This window comes from Phocoena phocoena, chromosome 12 (genome assembly GCF_963924675.1).
Source record: "Phocoena phocoena chromosome 12, mPhoPho1.1, whole genome shotgun sequence".
NCBI classification, from domain to species: Eukaryota; Metazoa; Chordata; class Mammalia; order Artiodactyla; family Phocoenidae; genus Phocoena; species Phocoena phocoena.
This window is the reverse complement of record NC_089230.1, coordinates 33,446,425-33,468,256: the sequence shown is the minus strand read 5'-3', so window position 1 is coordinate 33,468,256 and position 21,832 is coordinate 33,446,425. Positions and strand designations below refer to the sequence as shown.

The window sequence follows — 21,832 nt, the reverse complement described above, 5'->3', positions numbered from 1 at the left end:
GTGTGGTATTCTGTGTCTAGATAAACTAATCTCTTGGTCATTTGTCAAAGAGAATACTGAATGTTTAACAGAACCCACTACACATGCAGGTGTATCCTCTCCAAACTAATAGATGTTACTCATCATGCTGGGATATCGAACAGATTTGACTTTTAGAAGCATAGAGAAATGATTTGGCTTAAAACTAGAGATGCTGGATTATATAATTACTCATAGCATTAAGCAAATTTAAAATTTTTAAAATGTGCCTTGAAGAATATTTTACTCTTTTCAATAAATAATAATCCATGAACACTAACAGTGAGAATCTATGAATTTTGCAATTTTCAGAGCAGTTATTTCAGTTGGATTTAAATGAGATATTACATTGCTTCTCTGTCTTTTGGCTAATATCAAGTGTAGTATCTCTTATTATCAGTTTAATAAAAGGGATATTATGCTGCATAAAACCCTCAAAATATTTTTATGTAGTAGTGCCATGGTTTATTATGTAGAGCTCATTTAAAGGCACCCATGCAACATATTAAATTACCTTCTTATAATCTTATATATTATAGGTATTTCTTCTTCCAATAAGTAATTATTGAGAAATAATGAGAACTGTTGAGAGAGTGATTTTAAGAGTTTAATAAAGAAAGTCTCTACCCTTAGAAGCTTGCAGTCTTCTTGAAGATAGGGATTCTGAGTCTGTGTGTATTGGGTTAGTGTCATCCTTGCCTAAAATGGTGTGTGGAAAACAGCAATAATGGGAAGGAATAGTGTGTATTTGAGGGAGGAGTAGACAGGTCAGTCCAGTTGAGTGCTATGTGTATGTGTGTGTGTGTGTGTGTGTGTGTGTGTGTGTGTGTGTGTTTATGAACCAGGTGTAAAATAAAGTAGGAGTCATAAAATTGGGTATATTGTAGATAGTCTTACATTGTAACAGATGCAATTGTACTCAATATAAATGGTGAATGAATGAATGAAAAAGAGTCTTGAATACCTAGTAGAGGATTTGAGCCTTCACCCTGTAGGAACCAAGGAAATATGAGTATAAATTGTTTCCCACTCTGTGACCAGAAATGCTAGAGTTCCTCTGATGGACAGAGCAAAGTTGCAAGTTCTTAGATGGATGAGAACTGAAACTTTTCAGCTTTAAAGAGAGAATCCTACTCAACATTGTACATATTTAAATTTATGTAAAGTTGCCTACAGGCAATGGAAGGAGTTAGCCAAATAAATGATAAAGAAACTTCAAAACATCTTGTACTTGGATATAAATTTGGTGGTTCCATATTGTATGGACTATAACCAATCCGTCTTTCCCAAGCCTAATAGCACTTTTTTTTCCTGTAACATTAAAGACTTCAAATTATACCAGCAAGTGTTGTGACAATATCAACTGTTGCTAGAGTGATAAAACCAAAAGGCCATCTAAAAAACATATATGTAAAAAAAAATTTTTTTAAATGTAAATATATACACCAAAATTATATATATAGCTATATATATAAGTGCTATGCACACACACTTATTAACTAGATTTTTAAAAATTCCATGAGATGAAATTGTGAAAACTTAAAAAAATTACTTCATTAGAGTTTCTGGGTTTTTTCTTTTTTAAAAATTCAATTTATTTAAACTAAACAAAAAATTCAAAAACCGCTCACCCATTTTTTCTACCCCCAACAATCAGAGTTTCTGATAGGAATCCAGATTTCATAAGTATTTCCTTGAAGTCAGATCTATGCCTTTTAAAATATAAACCAATTATTTTATTTAGTTTCTTTTGATTTGTTTTATTTTAATTTTATTTTTAGTAATGAATTCTAACAAAATGATCCACTTGGTTGTGCTTGTGGCACAGCTGATGTCAGCATATTACTAGCCAGCTGTAGATGACATATCTTGATGTCCAGTCCTGTCACTACATTGTTCCCATCAACACTGTTACCAAACATGAGATGGTCAATGGGAGTCATTTATTTTCTGCTTGTTATCATCTGCATAATTTATTTACCCCCTAGAAGCCATCTTTGTAAATAGTGTTGGGTTCTATAAACTAGAGTGGGCAGGTGGCTTATTGGGAAACATTCGCCAGTCTTACTTAAGTATATAACAAATCCTAATGTAAGAGAATTTAGATGTTTCTGTGGTCAGCATGAAATTTTCTCACAAGTTTCCAACATAATATAAAACTTAAAATAATTGAGAAAAATAAAGCTTTAGAAATGTTTTCAGCTTATTTTGGGTCAACAAATAAAAGAGTCTGGTCATCATTTCATTTGGCATCTTTGGATTATTTTAATGGATTATGTCCCAGACGGGTATTAGCATATTGGTAGGGCATGGTCAAATTTTTTAAGAAAGCAACAGCTACTGGATTGGCTAGAACTGTTTCCTTAAAATGGCAGATTAGTTTTATGAGCAGTGTTTTTAATACAGCTTCACAGCAAAGCAGATTTGTGTAATTTGACCACCTGCTATAAACATCGATTTTAATCAATCACATATATCTTTGCCACTATAGTTTATCAGTGGTAAAATGTCTGAAGATTTTGAAATAAATTTCATGATAAAATTAAGCAGCCATCTGGAATTATACTATAGTTTTTCTCTAAATGATTTGCAAGGCATAAATTTGAAATGTTGTATATAGAGAATATACACATATAAGTGCACATCTGTTTTGTCCTTGTTTGTAACGCTGTTTGTGAGGACATTTTATCGTGAATAATACAGAAAATTTACCTACTTAACAAGGCCCGTAAAGCTCCATGGGCAGAAAGATGCTTGAGCTCTGCTGGTCTAGCCTGTGCACTTAGATAATGATCCATCTGCTCCACTCCGGGTCTCAGTGATTATGATCCAACCTTTGTAGCTTTTCAGTCAGTGTAAAATTATTGCAAAACACAAAATCTGCTTTCTGATATTTGTTTCAAGTGATGTTGCTTTAATAATGTGCCCCCATCCAAATATAATTTATGGGAAAAGTATGTATTTATCCTGTATATGCAAGTTAGATTTGCCTCCCCCCCACCCCCCAATTCTCTGTGTAGAAACTTCCCAAACTGTTCATGAAAGACACATTCAAAGAATCTGCATGAAGATTATATTACATCTGGATCTGTGAAACCAAAAATATTGAATATTTAAATTAGTAATACTTTCTGCATGTAACCCTTCAGTCCACTTATTTCAGGGACATGGCTTATTTTAGATTTTCTTACCTTGGTCTTATTTTAGGTTTAGTTATTTATTCATCACTAGTGATAGGGGATGTACAGGTTTGGTTTCATATCCTTTGTTTTGTCCCTCTTTTTAAACTCCTTTTATTACTCATTTTAAAGTGCCACCTGTGGGGTTTCTCCTTGAAATAACAACTATTCCTCCAGCTAAGAACGTATTTTATGAGTTTTACAACTTATTGTGCCTTTTATGCAAAACCATAGATTTCGAAAAAGACGGCATTCAAAATTAAAAATGTAAAATCTGAACAAAAATATGTTTAAAAAGAGACTTGAGATCACCAATGAAAGACTCATTATTAGCACTTAAAAATAAACTTTTTAAAAGTCATTAGGGATGACGTTATACTTTTAAATTCTATGACATTACTGTCTATATATAGGATATGGAATCTCTACTTTATAGAGATAAACATTGAACATGTAAATAAACCAAGACATATAATTACCCTTGTGCTTTCTTTTTTTCTTTCATTTCACTTAAAAGTAAATTATTTTATATATTTGAAGGATATCCTTTAGTTATCAACTCGTATAGAGGAAAGTGAAAGTTTTTATCACTTGTTCATTTAGCAAAACACATATAAAGTACTGAGTACTTACCTACATCATCTAATATAAAAACCCGGTGAGGTAACTTAGGCTGACTCTAGATGGCAAACTGTTGTCGATATACTACAATATCTCTCATGTAAACAAATAATTTAATGCATGATATAATAATTATGAATAAATGTCCGTTTGGAAAACAGAGGAGAAAGCAACCCCCTCTTCCTTGAGTAGTAGGTAATGATTTCACAGAGGAAATAACATTTATACTGGGCCTTGAGAGATGCATAAGAGCTTGCGAGGCAGTGAAGATCATTCCAACAGAAAAAATGGAATGAAAGAGTATAGTGAATTAAGAGAAGCCAGAGTGATTGAGGCCTATCGAGTTGGGTAAAGGAACAAGATGGTGGAGAAGTAATAAGGGGCTTAGAACTCATTTAAGGTCAAATTATTGAGTATTATTGCCATGATAAAGAATTATTCTGTAGGCATGGAGAACTAACCAGTATTTTAAAGCTTAGGACTGACATGAATGGATGGATTTTTGTAAAAAAACTAAAAAGTGACAAAGTGGAGGCAGTTCCAAACAGGAACAGATGCAGCAGAGCCAATTATGTAGAAATGATAGTGATACATGTTGCTTGAGAGGTCCATCAGGCTGACGAATTAACTCCACTGTAGCCCTCAAAACTGTTTTTTTTTTTTAAACAGTAAATATAAGTCTCTATCAATATTTTGCAGTTATCCAAGAGCATAAGGAACTGGTTTGTGTTTTGTCTCCTTTACTTGACTCTTCTTCAAAAGCAGACATAATGTGAATTATTAGATAAATATCTAATAAGTATCTGGCTAAAGAGAAAAGAAGAAGTATGTGAATAAGGAATATATCAAAAGTTTAATTCTTGTATAGCTGAAAGATGAAAAGCTAATATGTCATGGGTTTTGAAAATAGCAACTCTTGTGAAAATTATTATTGTTATTGCTATATAAGATGTCTTTTAAAAAAAAATCTACTCTCATATTTATGCTGTTCAAAATCCCTACTATAATGGGTTATGAAATGGGATTCACATGCCTGGGATTGTTTGTCCATATCAAGTATTATTTGATGGCAGTGACTTGATTTGACAAGTCAGGTCAATCAAAATAATGCAATAAGCCTCTACATTTTATCTGGTCTAATTATACTAACACTTAGATGTTTTATAGTAGTGATGCATATTAATTGTTTGCTTCAAGGAGTTTAGCGTCCTTAGCTGCCCTTCTAGCAATTAAAGTGTTGTTCGCTTTAGCAAGTATGTAAAAAAATAGTTGGAATAAATTTTGAGCAAAGCAATTTATTTCCTTACTTAATGCAAGACTAGTACTAAAGATTCTTTTAACAGTTGTCATAAAGATGATTCATATTTTCTATGTGGCTTTATAAATGTACTATCTAGCATAAGATAGAAGATTCTACTTTAATTGCTAACATTTATCTTTTTGGGTCTCATTTTCCCCCTGGAGTAATATTTTTAGAAATGATAAAAAAATAAATCATTATTTAAAATATTGGGCTTTAAAAATGGAATTCAAGCTTATTAGATAAAGTTTTATGGGTGGGGTCGGTGGTACATTTATTATCCTTGTTTGCATTTTTTGGTCTGTTAGGCCATAGATATAATTAAAGAGTTAATTGTTATAATTGTCTTTTGGAAGTCAAAGTCTAGATTAAAAATTTAAGGGAACAAGAAATTTGCTTTAAAATTATCCTTTTGAACAATACCTTAAATGAGCAACTCTTTTCATGTCATTCTCCATCTCTTGCCCTCTGCCTCCCCCCCACCTCCATTACTTCTTCCTCCTAACTTCTTTTCCTTCCACAAATGTATATTGAGAGCTCACTGGGTGTAAAATGTGTTAATGTAATGACAAATATGTTGCCATACAAACAAATGCATATATTTCTTAGATTAAAAGTACTGTTAAGATTAGCCTTGAGCAATATTTGAAGAAGGAAAGAGCCATACTTTTTGGAGGGATGATATCATGAGTGAGCAATGACCGTTTCAGGGCAAAATTGGCTATTTAGCACCAAGTCCAAAAGTCCAGTTATGTAGAAAGAATGTTGTAGGCACTGTAGATCTAGCAGGCAAGAGGTCATGTTCCAGCTAGCAGGGGGAGATTCTATTAGACAATGATTCTGGTAAGGAAATTACAAACAAATTGCAGTTCCACGTGGCCTTTTAGTAGAACCTTATGAGGGAAGGTGCATGGTGCAGAAAAAGCATGGACTGTAAGGAGGAAGAAGGTACAAGTAGTGGCTTGTGCTGTCAAGGAAGACAAGTTCATTATAAGACAAAGCAAATCCCTTTGTCTTCATTGGTGAGCATTAGCTGGACCATGGTGGAGTTGGCCAAAACAAGTGGGCCCTTGTCAAGAGTATTAATTTAAATTGATTGGCTAGCTGTTTTTTTTTCCTTTTCTTTTTTTCTTGAGGAAGAAATATGGCAATTCTAGAATCAAAATGGTTATCTAAGGAGGATATTTCAGAGAACCTAGTGATTAAGAGCATGTACTTTAGAGTCAGACTGCCTGGATTCAAATCTCAGCTTCATCACTTACAAATTATGTGGCGTTGGGCAAATTATTTAACCTCTTTGTGGCATTTTTATCTTTAAAATGAGAAAAGTAATAGTACACACCTCATAGAATTGTCATGAGGATTAATTGAAATAATACTTGTAAAGTGTTAGAAACATGACTGGCCAAAGTAAATGGTTGTTAAAATATATTTTATTAAAGTTATTTTATGAAATTAAAATAAAATATTTAAACATCAAATAAAGGCTGTATGCATGAATAGCTCATAACAGAAATTGTAAATAATATACCATTACAGGAAAAAAAAAAAGGCAAATATGAGGTAATTAGGGTTTGAACTAGGAGTGTGGCCTGTGGTATACAGAGGGAAGAGTGGATCTAGACTTTTATTCCTCTAGTTTTACAAGCACAGTCCAGATCTTGCCCAGACATGCCAAGTTAGCCTGGATGTATCATAAGCTCAGTCATATAAGTATTAGAAGAATCTGAGATTTCAAAATCTTACTTGAAGGGACAAGAGCTGTTTTGAGACTCCCAAATTCACTCCTGAGTTAGCAAAATTTGGATCAAACTTCTCTTTCCATGGGACTTAATTATCTTCAGGGCTAGAAACCTTGGGGCTTCTGATAAAAATATCATACCACAGAGTCTACATGAATCTGCAGACTGAACAAACAGGTCAAACACAGAAGCTGAAAGGCTTTTAGAGCTGGTTCAGAGGCTGTTTGTTATACCTGTATAGCCCATTAATAAATAGCTGGTTTTTGTGATTTGCATAGTTTTTTTTTGGGGTAGAACCTGGGACTTTCTGACATTTGAAAGTCTCATTCCATCTTTGAATCTGTGATATATCCATTTGGAGAGTCCTAAAAATGTGAAGATATTTTGCAGAAGCTGGAGAATGATGCAGATTAAGGAATGATTAATTGTTCTGTTGAAAGGTTGATTCATATTCTCAGTTATTCTAGAGGGAGAGTTTTATTGGATGAAAAAAAATGTGAATTTCTCTCTAGGTCACTTTGTTCAGTCTGTGAAGAGCAAAGGATTATTTTTTACAGTATGTTTTCTAATAATTTGTCTAAACTAATTTTGCATTCCAGAGTCACATAGTGCTCTTGGGTTTTTTTTCCCCCACATTTCCCCCTAATGGATTATTTATACTTTTAACAAAATGATGAATGATACTTTGTATATTCGAAATGTGTTATTTCCTCTGGAGAATCTGAGTGAAACAAGTACATTCTTGCAGAAGAATTCTAATATGGTTACCTATTCCTTTGAAATTGGCTTTATCTTTGATTGTGACAATTCTCTACAAATTGAATGCTGTATATTAAAAACTATAGTATTTCATATTTTTAATAGCAGAGGTAAGATTGCAGAAACAAGTTATAATAGAGAAGGGATTTTAGTTTCTTCCAGAGCGGAGTATTTCATAACATAAAATAACTCCATTTAGGGATTTAAAAATATATTTTCCTGCATGTTACTATGAAATTTTTAAAGATGTGAAATTATTTTTCTCCTTCGTGGAGATACTTTCTCTCTCTCTGATTCTCTTCTCTGTCCACCATTACATTTTTGCACTTTGGCACTTAAGCATTTGACTGCAGTTTTGACTTAAGGGAGGTATCCATTTGTTTTCATAATATATATATATATGTTATATATTATGAAATATATATATGATAGTTGATTTTGGAGCAGAAAGTATAGGGAAAAGTGAAGCTATGGGACAACAAAGGCACAAAATTCTCCAGAAAGTTGCTTTTTTTTCTTCCTATATAAACAAAGTGTTATAAAAAGTATATTTAGATTTTTGGAATTTCTCAAATTGGAATGGTATTAAATGATTTTGGAGTTTTTTTAAAGTGTAGTTATGAGCACATGCATAAGTAATTATGCAGTAGGTAGTATGAGTAGAAAATTTATGCAAGCTCAGTTGTCATTAATTCTATTACAATTGTTTATAAGATGGACTTCAATAAACTACAGATTTTTAAGTTAAAATTTTTTTAGCTCTAATTAAGACACTGTGGCACTTATATAAGAATGTATACACATTCATGACATGGTCCATACTCTACAAGGATTTATAATTTAGTTGGAGAGAAAAATGTTGACACCATGAAGACACAAGCTAACTTGTGAGTGGCACAGGATACCAAAGGCATTTTTGACTCCTTAGGAGAATATTGGGAAGATGTGTATATTCATATTTCTCTGAAGAAAGGATTTGTATATTCCATTAGTTTCTCCTCAAACTTTAAAACCATAACTGCTTTCATTGTTGGGGATCTTTTGCAATAATCAGTGATGGTTTCTTGGAGGAAGTAAGATAAACATAGCACCTAAAAGTTGCATAAGATGCCTATGGGTGGAGACACATACAGATAAAGGGAGAGCATTCTATGAGAGATCAAGAGTACAAATGATAAGAAAGGAAAATATAAAGTAAATTGGTTCAGAAATGATGAGTAAGCAGCCAAATTGAACTAGAGCTGAATTAAGTTGGGCCAAATTATAGAAGTCTTTGGATTCCAATTAAGATAGTATTGGTGGAATGGGGTCTTTAAGTGCTTTTGAAAGTTAAAATTGATTGTGGTGTATAAAAGACTGGGAAGTGAAAAGAGATGAAGTTGGTGTAAGATTTTTTTTCTTTGCATAGCATATATAAGTGCATATAAGATTTAATATGAGGAAGAAAAAGAAGAAATTAGGATGAGAGAAAATAAGAAAAAACCCTGAAAGCTCTTTTTAACTATATGTGCATGGATATAGGAGCTATAAGTACATTCATTCACCCCCACAAAAATGACTGAGGGCCTATGCTATGAGCCAGGCACTGTTCCAGGCATTTGAAATACATCAGTGAACAAAGCAACGTTACTGCTCCTAAGGTGTTTACGTTCTAGGTGATGATACAGAAGTCCTAAGTGAATGGGACAATTATGGCACCACAAAGTGCTAGTTGTGAAAGGGTAAAATGTTACAAAGCTGTGGAGATATTTCTAGTTTTTTGTGCCAAAATAGTAGGCAAGAAATTTGCTCCTTGGAGTCTGGAAGAGATGATATTACTTGTCATTAATATTCCATTTGAACTAAAGAATAAAGTAACTGAAGAGTATTTAAATTAAACATTTCAGAATCATCTTATACTTTATCAGTCTGAAAGTTCTACAGTGACCTGACAGAAAAGTAAAAAGAAAAGAAAAAAGAAAGATAAGGAAAAAGAATTGGAAAAAAATGTGAAGTGCTTTGGATAGCTGGAGAGAGGCATTGAATTTCCTGGGTATTAAACATGTTATAAAACAAAAAGTCTTCAACATATGGCAGTTTTCATTCATGTTTGTAATAGTGAGATTTAAGTCTGAGGAATACATTTCCCTCAAGAGTATTTCTGTCTGTGAGACTGACTAGTTATAGTCTTACTAAGCACTGAGAAAGGATTGGCAATAAGTTACTAAAAGTCACACAGGACCCCAGTCCTATAATGATATTAGAAATTTTCTTTGGTTGTTTTAGATTTATGTGAAATTCAAAATTTTAATTTAGCAAATATTTAATAAGTACTTTCTATGTTCAAGGTACTGTAAAAGGCAATGGAAATTTTATAAAAAAGAATAAAAGACAGAATTTGTCTTCAAGAAATTCACCATCTAAATAGGGAAACAAGCATGTTAAAAGTTAAAACAAACCAAAACAAAGCTATAATAAAACATAGCTAAAGGAGCTTAGAAAAAGTTTGTCTAATTCTGCTTGAGGTTATCTGGCAAGCTATGCCCAAAGAATGAATCTCAAGATAAGTCTCAAAGGTAGACCAAGCAGGAAAGGGCATTTCAGGCATAGGAAACTCTACAGGCAAATGCACTGAAGAGGTGTAAAGTAGAGAACGCTGAGGAAATTGAAAACTGAATGATAGAATATTGGTGGAGTTGTCAAAAGGCATGACATGACCCTGGACTGTGACAAAGGCCGACTGATGAAAGGCCTTGCCCACTAGCACGTGTTAGAGCATTCTGAAGTGGACTCTTTTGAACTCTGTAATGTGAGAAGAAATAATGCTATCATTATAATCCCCAAACGTACATTTGTGTCAAGCAATAACACAAACCTATGGAGTGTTGTGAAGTAGGATGGTGTAGTCTAATGCAGAGGTTCCCAACCTTTTTGGCACCAGGGACCAGTTTCGTGGAAGACAGTTTTTCCCTGGACAGGGGTGGGGGGTGGGGGGATGGTTCAGGTGGTAATGCGAGCAATGGGGAGCGGCAGATGAAGCTTCCCTCACTCCCCTGCTACTCACCTTCTGCTGTGTGGCCCGGTTCCTAATGGGCTGTGGGCCGGTACCAGGGCTTGGGGACCCCTGGTCTAATGTACAGCAAGTGGTCATTTTTGCAAGATGAATCTAGATTCTCTGGGGTGAAGGAGAGTCAGACCATAAATAGATAGAGGAGGTTTAATGAGCTTCCAAAAGGCAATCTTCATCTAGTCAGACTGTAGAAGAGAGTCACAAAACAAATAATTCTAATTTATTAATTAATCCAATAAATCTTTATTAACTGCCCATAACATATCACTGTGGGAGATGACAGTCTTGCTCTTGAGGAATTTACAAGTTACCACAAACATCACGATCTTTTGAGTCTGAAGAACTAAAGTAATAGAATCTGCTGAGTGATGTTGTGGCTACTTCCTGCCCCCCAGGTATCCTGAGTGAATTATGTTGGTGATCATCAAAGATCAGGAATGTTAATGGACAATTGCATTTCTCAATGTGCTTGTAAGTGCTTCTTTTGTGAACTGAATGTTAGCCTATTTATAAGACATGCCACAAAGTGGTCTAGTGGGAACTCTTTAAGCTCGTGCTACAAACTTGGGGTGGTGGAAAATAAAACAAGTAAGTCAGTATTTTAAGTATATAGCAAAAGTAAAAGAGAAGAAATGCATGAGCAGAACAAAGAGATAGCATTAGAAACCATGACAGATAGTATTGGTTGGGGGACTACATGCAAACATTCACTGATTTTATTCATGCTCTGCCCAGGGATGTTGAGCATCAGGAGAATTTGGCTTCCTCCCCAACTCCAGGGGTGAAGCTTGATTAGTCCAAGCCAATTATGGTAATTCCATATCCCTGCCAAGTGATTCATTCTGGCATGGGCATGTGACAGAATTTTGGCAAGTGAGATGTAAAGGGAAATCATTTGGACAGCTTCTGGGACACTTTTAGCCATTATTTATTTATTTATTTTTTGCGGTACGCGGGCCTCTCACTGTTGTGGCCTCTCCCGTTGCGGAGCACAGGCTCCGGACACGCAGGCTCAGCGGCCATGGCTCACAGGCCCAGGCGCTCCGCGTCATGTGGGATCTTCCCGGACCGGGACAGGAACCTGCGTCCCTTGCATCGGCAGGTGGACTCTCAACCACTGCGCCACCAGGGAAACCCTAAGCCATTCTTATTTAGGGATGTGAAGAAAGAGAATATGTCCTCTCTTCATTCTGGCTTTTGAATATTGTTGTGTGAGGATGTAATGTTTGAAGCTACTGTAGCCATCTTGCTATCAGGAAAAGACAAGCCCAAGGACATATGTCTACATTCTGATGATGGCAGAATGGAAGAGATGGAAAGAACCTGAGTTCTTCATGGTACAATGGACTGACAAATTAACCAACTCAGCAGTCCTACCCTGCCATACCTATGAACTCCTATATGACCTAACAAATGTCTTTACTGAAGCCAATTTTGTTTTAATGGCTTTTTTCTTTCTTGCAGCCAAAAGCATTGCTGGGATGGAAAAACTTTTCCTCTTCCCTTTTAGTACCAAAGTTTGGGAGACTGCAAATTAAATTGACAAAAGACAGATCAATGGGAGAAAGGCATATGTTTCTTTATTGATATAAATATTTTTATGTGTATGCAGACCACACAGATAAAAAGTGAAAACACAGAGAGTTAGATTTATGACTAGGAAATATATAGTAGATAAGGGTTATTGAGTGCGGTTTGTTATGCAGATAAGAGTTGTTTTCCTCTTCCTGGAGAGGGGAACACATTTACAAATGGAAACTTATGCTCTCCTTTTAGGAAAAATGGGGGAGTGCAGAAAGTTCTTCCTGTATCTGCTGCTTCTCTATTGCCCTCGGCTCAAAATAGTCCTTATGCCAAGTGACATATGTTGAAGTAGTATATTCTACTCCCCTTCAGCATTCTACATGATATAGCAATTATTTCATATTATGACTGAATGTTTTGTCCCCCCAAAATTCGTGTGTTGAAACCCTACCCCCCAAAATGATGTATTAAGAGGTGGGGACTTTGAGATATATTTAGGATTAGATGAGCTGTCATGAGTGGGATTATTTCCCTTACAAGGGTCACAAAAGAGCTTGCTTCCCCTCTCTGCTCTCCACTATGTGACGATACAAGAAGTTGACAGTGTGCAACCCAGGAGAGGGAACACATCCTCTGCAGAACAAGATTGTTACATAAAATCAATTCCAGTATGTAATTATGACTTCTCTGTCAGCCAAATAGGCTGAAAAACCCCTAAGGCCTATGTCTGGGGTCATTGTTGACTTAGATTTTGCTCCTTCTTCCTTTTTTAAATAGACTATTCTATATTGTTATCTACTCCTTAATGGCTTTCCTCATATTTTCCTAGTTTATGTTATCCACGCATTGTTCTTCTAAATGTAAAGATTAAATTCTGTAGATCTTGCATTTCCTTTAACCTAACTCCATGGCACACTGAAACCCAACTGGATATTGCATATTTCTGACTTTGTCCAGGTAGTCATCAGAGGTACCTGACAACAAAAGCATAACAAATCAATAGAAGAGGTAGCTCATTACTCTTTGTCATTTCTCGACACTCAAAATTATAATCTATTTCAGGAAGAAAAAAATGTCTAGAGCTCCCTGTTATCTTCCATCATGTCTGATCAGCAAGTGCTCTGATATTCTAGGTCTTTAAGAAACATATCATTTGGAATTGGTAGGTTCTTTTGATAGAATAGCCAACTCTGATATTTATTCCATGCCTACGCATCACTCTCATCCGGTCAAAAGTCATTGTATTATGAACATCTAAATTGGTTCTTTAGTAATACTTAGAGTAAGTATTAATCCAAGAAGTAGAGTAATACTGAGAAGTAACACTTAGAGTCTATAGATACAAGGGTGATTTGGCATTGACATCTGTCAGTCCATTAATCACTAAGGAAGGTTTGGCTGAATTAATTTGTTTTCTGTTTATCCTCTTTCTTCTCTACTGCTCCATCTGTGTCCTTTACCAGTTTGCAGTTTTGGACAGTTTAAAGATACCTTCCAAGACAGAGAAGGGTTTTCATCGAAGGTATGAAAACCAAGTACATAAGTGTAACATCAGTTCAGTGCAGTTTCCAACATATAAAACCTCATTGGGCGTAAGGAAGGCTTTTTGTACCCCTCTATAGAAGAGCACTTTGAATTCATGAACATTTCCTCAGACATTTAATGACAGTTCACTCTGTGTCAGACACTCTGTATAAGGTGGGAGCTCAGGCTGGGGACTGGGGATGAGGACATGAAAGTGAGCACAAAGGCAGACACTCACAAAGAAGGCACTTGGAGGCCTTTTTAATTCCTTAGTATCTGACTGTATTTCTATTTAAACATGAAGGATTTTTAAAATCTTTTTTTGGGGGGGGGCATTGGGGAGAGTGGTCTGTTACCAAATGAGTCAGGTTATGTTCTCCTTTGTACTTGCAACAGTCTTTTTCCATAGTTGATACTGTCCTTGTACTCCACATGCTTGTTTCCTAATGGTTTCCTACCTGCGATAACCCTGTCTCTTTTCTGTTTTCATGACCATTTTTCATTTCAGGGAAAATTGGAATAAAGTAGAATAGGATAAACCTGTATTATTTTGTGCTCTTTTTATATCTCATAATTTTTTTCTGTCTCTTTTCTGCAGTACTTAAAAAAGCAAAAAACAAACTTTTGTCCATGCTTTTCTTTCTCTTTTGAATACCCCTTTTCCCCTTTCTTCTCTTTTGTCTTTCTTGTCATAGTTAACAGTACAAGTTTTTACTGAAGTTTTTCTAAAGCTCCTTTAATAGGGGTCCTATTATATTTGTAAAAGTTTCTCTTCATTCCTCTCGTCATACATCTTCCATTTGACTTCAGTGTGCCCTCTGCTCAAACAACTAGAATAAATATCACCATTATTTCTGCACAGCTTACACAGCATGAAAAAGACTCTGTCCTTGTACTTTTCATCTAAAAACACTTATATATATTGCAATTCATGTTTAAGTGTTCAAAAACTGTAGATGGAGCAGTATTGCTTATTTACTCAAATTCTTCCTTATTTGGGTAGAGAATCCTTCTTGTGACTTCTTTCAGGTGTGGAGACATTGGAAGAATAATTAGTCACATGTCAGCAGGGAAAAAAGTGAGGTGGCAAGTATTGACTTTTATTTTTAATGAAAGGTGAGGATGCCAATTAGGCTTTAAATGTACTGCTTCATTTACACAAATACACATTTAGAAGAAAGCTCAAAAGTGAAAAAATTTGAGAAAGTGATCATATGATAAAACTTGGTACATATACAAGAGGTGAGGCAACCAAAAATTAAAAGGGAAAAAAAGAAAAATTAAATAAAGGGAGAATAGCTTTAAACTATTCCACCTCCAAACTCATTATTTGAAAGTATTTATTATATATTTACTAATCTTGATAAAATGACACCAATGTATAGTTGTACTTCAACTCTATTAATACTATCATTATCACTGTCATCTTCATCAACATTATCATCATTACCATTGAACACTCATTCCATACAAAGTAAGATACTGTGTATTTGTGCGGAAACAGAAATTAGACAACAGCTCTGATCACAAGGAGTAAAGATAGTAGATATACACAGCACTGAAGGAATGCTAATCAAAACCATTAGACTTACTTGAAGAGTCCCCAGAATTTGCCCTCATTGATTGTGATGTTTCCCCTTTATGCTATTATATATAATTCCTCTAACCTTCATAATTTGATTAACATTGGATTTCAGTCTATCTAGTTGATATCAAGAAAACCTGTAATTCTAAACATGGTTTGTCCACCTAACAAAACTAATCTGGTATGAACTATATTTGAGTCACTAGAACATATAGTGAACCTTTAAATTATTGATACCTGTTTGTGTTCATCAGTGTAATTAATGCTTTATGGAACAAATAACCTTGCAAATCTCATAATTTTAATAGGAAGTCTGATAGGGGTTTGTGTAATGGTTTTTCCAGGATCGCCCATCTCTAAGCAGTGACTCACACCTATAGACTCCTTCAGTTCTTTAGTTCAACCATCTTGGAGTACATCACCATCACCCCTAACTCAGATATAGCAGAAAGAGTGAACTATCAAATGGGGCCTTTTAAGAATATATAACTTCTAAAAAAAAAAAAAAAAAAAAAAAGAATATATCACTTCTTCCAGTGTTCCACTGGCCTGAATCTAGTCATATGGTTTCAGTTTATAGTAAGGGAGGTTGGTAAATGTAGTCTTCTTGTGTGCACCATCCCCCTCTCTGCCAAAAAAATAGAACGGTTTGGTAAGTACATAGCAGTATGTCTGTCACACTGTAGAAAATCCAAGTAGGGATGACAATAGGCATTTTGAAACTAGGAAGTTGGGAGACAGGACTGAATAATAAATATAGCTTTAAAGACAATGACAATTACATTGGGTTGATAAGTTGGATATTGGATAATGAAAGCCATTACCCAAAGAAAGAATATAACAGATGATTTAAAAAGTATTTGAAGAATGCTTTTTAAAATGAGGGACAAGGAGGGAACACTCTCATGTCATGGATTTTTAATTGCCCCCTAATGTCCATTTCTTCTTTTGTGAGAAAATTCTGATTTTTTGCCCAGCTAAAAGACTATTTCCTGTCTTGCTGTTGGGTGTGATCATGTAACTAACTTATTTCCATTGATATAAGTGGAAATATTGTGTGGGATTTATGCAAAGCCTTCTTTAAAAAGAGGAAGTATGCTCTTTGTCTTCCTTTCCTCTTTTTTGAACCATGATTGACCTTTAGAATGCAAAGCATGTACTAGGATTGTGGAGTAGAAAGAGAGAAAAAGTCTGGGTCTCTGAAAACTCTGACTGCCTTCCCCCAAAATTATTTTACATAGGAGAAAAGTATACTACTGTTTTGTTCAGCCCACTAGTAATTTTTGTTTTCTGTCTCATGCAGCTGGTCCAAATCCTAAATCCTAAATAGTATATCAAGGTATACCAACATTTAACGTAAATAACTCCATGGCACACTGTTTCCGGATGGACATCAGAGTTTCATGATAGTAAAATCACCAAAAAAAAAAAAATCAATAAAAGATGTAACCTCTGACTTTATGCCATTCTCAAACCACTCAAAAGTATAATCTATTTTATCAAGAAAAAATAATCTAGAGCTCTCTGTTATTTTCCTTTCTGTAAAATAAGTAACCTCTTTGACTTTCTGGATGTTTAAGGAACCAATATTTTTAGAAAATAACCATTCAAGAAAACAGAAAGTACTCTATTTTTAGATCTTCATATCTATATGAAATATATAGATACTGTGGAAGGTGAAATAGAAAATGTATGTGATCATAAAAAAATTTTAATTAATTTTGGTAAACCTGTTTTTCCTATAAGCTGTTATATATATAGCATCTTGGAAAATTTAGAGGGCACTGGGATCAATTAACAATAACATGGTCTTATAAAGGATAAATTATGTTAAGATTGATAGCTTCATGTCGAATTACAAACTTTGAGAATAGAAGATAGTAGATGCAGTATGTAGTTCCTGGAATTTAATAAACCATTAAAAGTACCTGAAGAAATATGTGAAAAATTAATTTTAATTGGCACTGTCATTGTAGCTGAAAAATGAGTGGCATTGAATGAATTGAAAACTGTCTGATGGTGATAAATACATGTTAAGATTAATGGCATTGCATTAATTTTTGGCAGAGCTGTCCAGAAATAAGTCAGTGCTATGAAGGTCTCTCTTTCTTTTCTCTCTCTCTCTCTGTCTTTCTCAGCACATTTTTATTAGTCTTATGAAAGGATCATATTATATAGTTTTATAACCAATTAATAAATAAATATTTATCACATATTGGACTGTTGTACTCCCTAAGAATTTTGATTAATTATGATTTACTGATGAATTGATCATAAATTGGTTTTGTTTAATTTTAATGTCATTGCTTTTCACAAAGCTGCATTTCATAGATATAGTGTTTGCAAGCTTCTTTTGTAGTCTCCTGATCTATATGGTTTCCATTATTCTTAAAGTTTTTTGGAGAGGGTACAACTTTCTTCTAGAACTTTTTCTTGCCCTATTTTCTTGAATGGTCTTCTCTCCCTGTCCCACTGTTTTCTCTTTGCCACTTTTTTTTTGGCCCCAATGCTCTCACTAAGATTTTAGACTTTTAAGTGTTCACTTAAGTATAAATTAGTAAAGAGGTATTAGAATTGTAAAGTACAAAAAGGTTGTTCTTCAGAATTATATCTGGTTTAAAATTACTATTACTACGCATATTAATTGAGTAATCTTGGGCAGATTGCCTTATAGCTTTGAGCATTTTTTTTTTTTTTTTTTTGCGGTACGCGGGCCTCTCACTGTTGTGGCCTCTCCCATTGCGGAGCACAGGCTCCGGACGCGCAGGTTCAGCGGCCATGGCTCACGGGCCCAGCCGCTCCGCGGCATGTGGGATCTTCCCGGACCAGGGCACGAACCCGTGTCCCCTGCATCGGCAGGCGGACTCTCAACCACTGCGCCACCAGGGAAGCCCGAACACTTTTTTACTTATAAAAATTAGTATATAAATCCGTGTTACAGGCATACTGTGAGAATTAAACATGATGTATATAAAATGGTTAACAGGTGCATCTTATAGAGTAGGTAGATAGGTAGTCAAAGAAGATTTTCTCTGTCCCTTTTTCTTATGTCCATCCATCTTTCCATCCCTCCCTTTTTGCCTCCATCTTTCCACATGTTTGTACTTTAATAAAGACAACAATATCCTAATCTAAGGTTTAACTTTAATATACCTCTTAAGTCACTTTTTGCCAAATTTTTATTCAATCACTGGAGACTCAGATAACTTCTGCAAGAAAACAAAGGAGCAAATGAAATATTTCTGACCATAGTTTTACACTGGAATATTCTGTGTGAATTTAGGGGAAATGTTAACATTGGCTGCTTTCTATTTCCTCTCAGGGGTATTTTCTCATTCTACTTTTGATTTCACTCACCCACACATTCTGATTAATGTCACAGTGGTGGCAAGCATGTGGATGCCTAAAAATGTATACATAGTAAGAAAAAGGCTGTTTCAGGGCAGCACTCTGAAGTGGCTGTTCTGTGGGTGGTTAGCCATGTCTCTCTCCTGCCAAGAGTTTAAGACTTCCATGAGAGTTAGCTGTCAAGTCATTGCACTGGTGAAGAAATAATAGCGCTGACCATGGTTCTTCTAAAACCTCTCCTCTCTGCTACTATGGAAACTCCTAGTACTTCTCCATCACATCCCTTCCTCTCCTCACCTTCCTTTACACTGAGTGGACAACCTTTATTTGAAATGTTAAGCACTGACATGTATCCTCTCATCATCCACTGTCTTGGCTTCCTTCCTTTCTTAAATGCTTCTGGCATTTCAATCCTAAACTATTAAGCAGCTAGTGGATACAATTTTAAAACTGGTGAATTAGTTTGTATTTTCTTAAGAAGTGAAATTGTAGATTGACCTATTACATACAAGTTAATATGCTCAACAGAAGACAAGGTATGATTGTAGAAACTGGGTGTTTAGTGAGAAGCTGCTACTTAAGTGACCACTTTGGAAAAGAGGCACAGAAATGTTTAACAATCTCAAGGAAAAGATCCATTTATGTTGTCTGGGTGGATGTAGACATCATTTTGAATATATATATTATAAGTAAGTGGTGCAAATACAAAGACACACCCATAGTCTATGGAATTAATAGGACAAGAAATTTGTTTTCCTAAATCTGTGAACATATCCTATAATGCATCTGAAACTGCAAATTCACAAACACAAAATTGACAGAAATATGCAAAACTTTTCCAACATTTTATTTCCAAAAACATTATAAAATATGACAACATAGTATATTTCATGTCATTTATTTCCCAAGGGAAGTTCTAGGTTTGTAAATCCTGGAATATCATCAGACTATGTTTTGAACTTTATTTCTCTTTGAGCTAGAATTTTTAAAAGATTACATATTTTCTTGAAGAAAATGTTCATCCAGTTACTACTAATGATGCTGAAGGAATGGAAAAGTAATTTCTAGAAATCACTTACCACTTTGTAAAATTTTATAGTTTAAACTGGAATACTGAAGACTGAAGTTTGATTTAATATTTAGTGGAAGAGGAGAGTTTGTTATTTATATCTCTGATATTAAAAATTATTTAAGGGCTTTGGTGGCGCAGTGGTTGAGGGTCTGTCTGTCAATGCAGGGGACACGGGTTCGTGCCCCGGTCCGGGAAGATCCCACATGCCGTGGAGCGGCTGGGCCCGGGAGCCATGGCCGCTGAGCCTGCGTGTCCGGAGCCTGTGCTCCGCAATGAGAGAGGCCACAACAGTGAGAGGCCCATGTACTGAAAAAAAAAAAAAAAAAAAAAAAAAATTATTTGAGGTTTCTGTTAACAAACTACATAAAATATATTTTGTAAAAATCATTCTTAAATCAGGTTTTAGAGTGAAAAAAAAAAGGTGTGCTGAAAGGAATTAGATATTTAACACTGTAGCTGACCTAACTAAGCTGGAGAAAGTTCTTAAACAATTTTGTTTCATTTTCCCATCAATAAAGAGAGAGATAATAATAATTACTTATTGCACAGGAGTCTTGCAATAACTAATGTCTTAGAGCATTTTGAAGATGAAAACAACTTTATAGGCCTCATTATTAAAGGTAAATTGTTATGGTAAATGTCAACCAATGAAAACCACGCATTTGGTCTCTTCAATTTCTCTTCAAATATTTAATTTGGATCCCTATGTTAATTAGGAATCTTAAAAAAAAGCTATTATAAAGAGGATGTGAAATCCTGCTTTGAATTTTGATGTTTAGGCTGTGAAATCATGGATAGCTTGTTTTTCTGAATTTTGTTTTTCTCACGGTCATAAGCCTCTTTTATATCCCAGGGAGTGAGCAAAATTGCTTCCACCTCCTTATTGTAAAAAGAAATTTGTCATACCAGAGCCTCAAAGACTCACCTTTCTCTAAAGCCCTTTACTTAATGCAAAAAGCACCCATGACTATATTATGGCAATTCTGCATATGGAAAAAACAAAATTATTAATTTATTTAAAAAACATTTATTGAGCATATACTAAAACATACAAAAGATAAATCACCAGTTACATTGAGAAATATAGAAATGTTCTCATTTTCATGGCAAATGCATCTAATAGAAGAATTCAAGCAATTCAGTTCAAGGTGGAAAGAGATAGGTTCTCTGAAGAAGGTTAAAAGTCATTATTACAATGGCTGAGAAAAGGGAGATACAGTTTCAAGAAATACAAAATTTCTGTAAAGGTAGCATCTTAGAAGTGGCTTTTCTAGGAAAAAAAGGAAGAGTGGTATTGTAGAACAGTGGTTCTCAATGGGGGACAATACTCCCCTTTCCTACCTCCTCCTCCCATCCCAGGGGGACATTTAGCAATGTCTGGAGACATTTTTGATTTTTGGTCATCACAACTTGGGAAGTGCTACTGACATCTAGTGGGATGCTGCTAAACATCCTACAATGTACAGGACAGCTCCGCACAACAAAGAATAATCAGACCTTAATGTCAATAGAGAAATTCCGTTCTTGAAGAGAACACAAGGCTATCAAAGTTACCAAATGGAGAAAGTATAGGATGCTTGGAATTAGTTTGACAGGAGTAGAGAAATAGAGGTAGGTAATACTGAAAATGTTATTAATACTCTAATAATTTTGTATGGTGACAAATGGTTACTAGACTTATTGTGGTGATCATTTCATAATGTATTTGACTGTCAAATCACTATGTTGTACACCTGAAACTAACATAATATTGTACATCAACTATACTTGAATTAAAAAAATTTAAAAAGAAATGTTATTAGGTGAGCCTTGAGTATTAGGTTAGACTATAGAGTTGATTCATTCTTTTCACTCACTTACTTATTCATTGAGTAAATATATCTCAGGCAATGGGGACAGAGAGATGAGAAACAGTTTCTGCTCTCAAGGTTACAACGTAGCTGGAGAGAGTCAGGTAAACCAGCCATTGTATGAGTAGTGAATCCTTGCATTTGATTTCTGTGAAACACCGATTCTACTAAGTGTCTTTTAAATTAGTTCAATTAAAAATGAAGTTTTGAAAAGAGTACACACTATATCCTTCCTCATGCCTTAGGATTTGGCTTTATGTT

General features: G+C 34.8%; 1 pseudogene; it reads left to right on the top strand.

Moving 5' to 3' along the window:
* Positions 1–366: 366 nt before the first annotated feature.
* On the top strand, positions 367–536 carry LOC136132402 (U2 spliceosomal RNA; annotated as a pseudogene).
* The last annotated feature ends 21,296 nt before the right edge of the window (positions 537–21,832 follow it).